General features: G+C 39.4%; 1 long non-coding RNA gene across 3 annotated transcripts; it reads right to left on the reverse strand.

The window, feature by feature from the left end:
- Window positions 1-1,073: 1,073 nt before the first annotated feature.
- LOC112179918 lies at window positions 1,074-2,345 on the reverse strand. Of its 3 annotated transcripts, none has more exons than XR_005803975.1 (4): window positions 2,136-2,345; window positions 1,980-2,026; window positions 1,354-1,692; window positions 1,074-1,186 (listed from the first exon to the last, which is right to left on the reverse strand). It is a non-coding gene; the product is annotated as an uncharacterized LOC112179918 (long non-coding RNA). The 3 variants fall into 3 exon arrangements; XR_005803976.1 differs by having other exon boundaries at window positions 1,078-1,457; window positions 1,587-1,692; XR_002927965.2 differs by having other exon boundaries at window positions 1,078-1,692; window positions 2,136-2,342.
- Between the last annotated feature and the right edge of the window lie 3,464 nt (window positions 2,346-5,809).

Here is a 5,809-nt window from a genome sequence, read left to right on the forward strand (position 1 = left end):
ACCGAAGTTGAAGTAGAAAGAAAATATGGAGTAACAACCTTGAAAGTCCATGGCGATGGCAACCATTTATCACCCCAAATACTCACAGCTTCTCCATTACCAATCCTCCATCTAGAACCCAACATCAGTAAATCTCTCCCCCAAACTAGACTACGCCAAACATAAGATGGACTTGTTCCAATCACCGCTGTACCCCAACTGCCTTCTGGAAAGTATTTTGCAGCAATTATTCTGCTTACCAATGCCGATGGGTTAAGCACCAACCTCCAACCATTTTTGCTAATAAAGCCTGATTAAACACTTCTATGTTTCGAAAACCCAAACCACCTTCATTTCGGTGCTTACAAAGTAGCTCCCACCTACACCAATGCATCCCTCTTTTTCCAACTCCTTTTCCCCACCAATACTTTGCCACCTTGGACTCATAAGCCTTACTCACACTTTTCGGTAATTGAAAAACAGACATTGTGTACGAAGGAATAGCTTGAGCTACAGCTTTAATGAGGATTGTCTTACCCGCCTTAGAAAGTAGCTTGTTTGCCCAACTTTGTAAATGGAAGTCCAATCTTTCATTGATCCCCTGGAACATTTCTTTTCTATTTCGTCCTGCACTATTGGAAGTCCTAGATACCTTTCATGAAACAGCACGACTGGAACCCCAAGAATCTTCACAATTTCCTATTGTACCACACCTTCACTTCCTAGGCCAAAAGCTAACGCCGATTTCTGAAAGTTGATTTTCTACCCTGCTGCATCCTCACAGAGTAACAAGCATTGCTTAATGTGCACCACCTCCGACACCTCAACTCTACCAAACTTAAAATTCAGTGTGCCCTGTGATTCTGGTGCAAACTTTGCCAGGGCTATGCTGCAAGTTAAAGTTCAGATTATGCAATCCTTACACAGTCATGTCACAGTTTATGCAATGACAATCTACGTATGAGTAAAGTACCAACAATTTACTACATTTATGAAAAAGTTTTAACAGAAAAAGTTAAACTTCCAATCAGATTTTATTGCAAGACAAATAATTGCAGAAGAAATAAGCTAAGAAATACTTGCCCATCCATCTTTCACCCTTTGCTGCCAAGCACCTGCAATTGGTTTTAAATGTTTGAAGGCTCAATCAACTATTTTCTATTGAGCTAACAAGCAAGAAAGTTGGGAAATCTAGTATAGTATGTGCCTGCAATTAATAACAACATACACAAATATTAGTAAAGGGTATAAGAACAATTAACAAAAGCCCAAATTGCAAAGGAAATGAGTAAGCAGTAATTATCCAAGTTGCTAAGTAAATCAGCTTGAACAAAAATTAGTCAGTTAACTCAGCAGCAAAATACAAAGAAATACATCACAGTTCTCTTCTTTTTGTTAGACATGAGTGAATTCCAATCAATGATCAGAGCCAATGGCTTTGCCTCACATATTTGATGGAGAACACTTTCCTTCAATGCCTAAATAATCATCAAAGAACATTTTTAGCACTACAGCATGAATTACATATTATCTGTAAGAAAACTATGGAACAATTAATCTGTAAGAAAACAACAAACAATTAATCTTGCATAGGAAATTTGGTATACCCTGGCAACTTTGGACTTATCCTCCACCTTCTCTAATGCTTTAGCTTTAGATGTTTCCGGGCTTATTATTATTTGTTTCATTCCTTGTTGAAGCAAACTGCAGGAGCTAGATAAGAAAGAAGAAGCATATGACTACCTTTAAAGAGATATTCATATACAGTAAAGTACAACAGAAAGTTCCATCATGTAAAATGGGATTCGGATCAAATAAATCTAACAGAAAACTCCTTTCAAGTGGTAGTTCATGCAGCGATTCAATATTGTTAGATGCAGTAGTATTAGTAGATATTAGCACTTTAGCAGTACTCAGAAAGATACAAGATTTGTCTCCTCAGGAAAACCCAATTCAAAGTCCATCTCAAACCAATAAAAACTCAAACCCAGAAACTATACCTGAGAGATGAGGTTGGCAGAGGGTTTTAACAGCCAAACAATACGACCTGCAAGTATCAATAAAAAAAAAAATTCAAGATCAAAACCCAAAACAGAAATAAACCCAAAAACTCAATTCATAATCAAAACTCACAAAAAGGAAAACGAAATTTCTACCTCACAAACAAAAGATACACAATTTTTTCAAATTTACAGCCAAATCGAAGAAATCGCAATATGACAGAAGAAAATATTACAGTTATAAAATTGATCAGATCCATGTGTGAAGGAAAGTGCAGATAACATGAAAAAGATAGAAGGAGAGGCCATCAGTGATGGTTGGAAACAGAGGGGGTTCTGAGGGTCGCGGTGGGGGTCAGAGATCTGGTTTTTTGGGAAGGGGAGGGGGAGAGAGACGGAAGGGGGGACATTTAAGGGACTGAAACAATATTTTATAAAAAAGTGACCGAGAGAGAGAGAGAGAGAGAGAGGGATTTACCAAGACCAATGCAAAAAGAGCGGACTGAAGCGATATTTTAAAGAAAAGTCACGCTTGAAAATAAATGTGGCATGCATCACCCGCAGATTCATTCATACAATGATTGAATTGAGTTGACTGAAACTCTTGCTCACAAAACACTGCAACCGTGGCTTGCCTTCCGTAGCCATTGCTCATAATTGTAGTGGTGTGTTGTCACGGCCCTGATTTTTAACACAAATAAAAATCGATATATAATCTCATAATTATACATGCGTGATCGTTCAGCCATCAATACAAAATACTTAGAAGCTTTTTCCCTTTAAACCAAGTACATACTGATGTCCTGAACTCTCAAAATCAATATACACTCGCTCCACAGAGTTATATCTTACACAAGCTTACGAATTAAATTGTCAACAACAAAATAAAACGTAAATGCTCCTCAGAGCTCACTACAACGGAAGTCTTTATAACTGTAAAGTCACAAAATTGATTTCCTACCGTAATGCTACCAGCACGTCACCTCAGGTTCAGCCACGATTATCCTGACCTGCAAAAATAACTCCTACACCGTTTGAATGGTGTACCGGGTTGCCACACAACAAACCCAGTAAGCTTTTGCAAGCCCATATGAGTAACTCAAAACCACACATACACAACTCGCCCAACAAGGAAGCCCATCAACTTGTAAAAAGGGAGACACACCCTGTTTTCCCAAAACAACACATTCTTTTCCCAAAGAAACAAATACAAGTCACCCCATGACAAAATCATATTAATTGAAACTCTGACAATTAAATATGATACCCAAGTCCTCCATGGACATTTAAAAGAAAGAATCCCCGAGACTCCCTTTTAAAAACACATTCTCAAATCAACAAGTCATCCCGTGACAAAATCATAATAATTGAAACTCTGACAATTAATAGGATTAAATATTTGTTACTCCTCAAACTTTTCCCTGAAAAACAGTTTAGTCCCTCGCCTTTCAAATTAAACTGGATAGTCCTTATTCTTTCTAATTCTCACACAACAGGTCCAAAACAGGTCTAAAATGACTATTCTACCCCCAAGATCCTTTTTTTATTTTTTTTCTCTCTCTTTTTCTAACTTTTCTCTCTTTTTTTATTTATTTTTTCTGCTTCTCTCTCTCTCTCTCTCTCTCTCTCTCCTCCTTCTTTCTTCGTTCTTCGTTCTTCTCTGCTATTTTTTTTCCCCTTCTTACTCTACTCCATATTCCAATTTAATTTAATCTAAAGCCAATCCTCCCTAGAAAATTCCTCCACCTCTCCAAATTCACACTCCCAAATCCAAGAGTAACCCCATACCCAAATTCACCTCCAGCCCCCTCCCCCTTTCTTTTCTCTTCTCCTCGGACCGGACCCAAATTCTGGCAAAATCACCGCAGCCGAACCCCAGTTGGACTCGTCGCCGGCCATCGAAGCTTCCTCTCTTCCTCCTCCTCCATCTCTGGTAAGGATTTTAGGTGATTAGGCTTGGATTGAAGCAAATCGAAGAGGAGAGAAAAACCGAAAATTTTCAATTTCTTGGTTGGGTTTTTGGTTTCTGGTGATTTTTCTGCTGGAAACCTTGGTGAATCTTGTTGTTGGAAGAACACTGATCTTGTGGGTATGCTCATTGCAGCTTGAATCGACTGGTAGAGGAGAAATTCGAAGGTGAACAATAGCTCGCCAGAAATCCTTTTACTTGGGCTGTTTTCCGGCCTTTTTGTTTGGAATTGGACATTCTTGCAGGTATGAAAGTTGTTAGGCTCGTGGAAGAGCAGAGAAGAACGAAGAAAGAGCAGAGAAGAACGAAGAAAGAAGCTAAACTAGTTGGGCTCGTGAAAAAAAAATAGCAGAGAAGAACGAAGAAGGAAGGAGAAGAGAGAGAAAGAGAGAGAGAGAGAGAGAGAGAGAGAGAAGCAGAAAAAATAAATAAAAAAAGAGAGAAAAAAATTAGAAAAAGAGAGAGAAAAAAAATAAAAAAAGGATCTTGGGGGTAGAATAGTCATTTTAGACCTGTTTTGGACCTATTGTGTGAGAATTAGAAAGAATAATGTCCATCCAGTTTAATTTGAAATGTGAGGGACTAAACTGTTTTTCAGGGAAAAGTTTGAGGAGTAACAAGTATTTTATCCTTAAATATGATACCCAAGTCCTCCCTGGATATTTAAAAGAAAGAATTTCCGAAACTCCCTTTTAAAAACACGTACTCATGAGCATAAGATAGCTCCCCGCTACCCCCCATGATGTACCAACAACAAATCAGTCCAACCTGGACAAAACAACATATCCGTCCAACGTGGACACACAACACATAAATCCAACCTAGACACACAACACATCAACACACGCCTCAGTCATATTTATCGTTAACCTAACAAATAGAATATGATTCACAAGTCCTCCCAGGACATTTAAAAGAAAGAATCCCCGAAACTCTCTTTTAAAAACACGCACTCATGAGCATCAGATAGCTCCCCGCTACCCCCATGATGTACTAACAACAGACTAGAGCTCTAACTGAACGTATCCACTCACCCGGCCAAAGGCGTGAAGTCCCGATCGTTAGATAGATCACCACACAGATCACTAACTGATCATATCCACTCACCCAGTCAAGGCGTGAAGTCCCGATCATCAGACAGATCACCACACAGGTCACACAGATAGCTAACTGATCATATCCACTCACCCAGTCAAGGCATGAAGTCCCAATCGTTAGACAGATCACCACGCAGGTCACACAGATCGCTAACTGATCGTATCCACTCACCCGGTCAAGGCGTGAAGTCCCGATCGTCAAACAGATCACCACACAGGTCACACAGATTGCTAACTGATCATATCCACTCACCTGGTCAAGGAGTGAAGTCCCGATCGTCAGACAGATTACCACATAGGTCACACAGATCATCACACAGATCACTACACAGATCATCACACAGATCACCACACGGATCACTCCCAGCAACCCCGAATCCTCAGACCTCCCCAAGTCGTCAGATCAAAACATTAAACAACCCACACAAATCTTGACACTTCCCAAACAATAAGAATTCCCAATTCCCAACACATTTTCTCCCGAAAAGTCAAGCCTCAAGCAATATAATGAAACTCATCAATCCCTATTGCATAAATCACCCATCAACCCACAAGAATATACATATATCACGTAAATATATATACACACGTGGTCATTCACTCAGGAATGCCACTAATACCAACAATAGTTTGCAGTTAACTAAATAACTCTCAAAACAATATGGTAAACCCGTTCATGAATGAACATCGTGACATTACTCACCTTGAAACTCCCGCTGCGTCTTCAATACAGAACAAGGCAGCCACACCACAAAACAAACGTC

Source organism: Rosa chinensis, chromosome 7 (assembly GCF_002994745.2).
Source record: "Rosa chinensis cultivar Old Blush chromosome 7, RchiOBHm-V2, whole genome shotgun sequence".
Lineage (NCBI taxonomy): Eukaryota > Viridiplantae > Streptophyta > Magnoliopsida > Rosales > Rosaceae > Rosa > Rosa chinensis.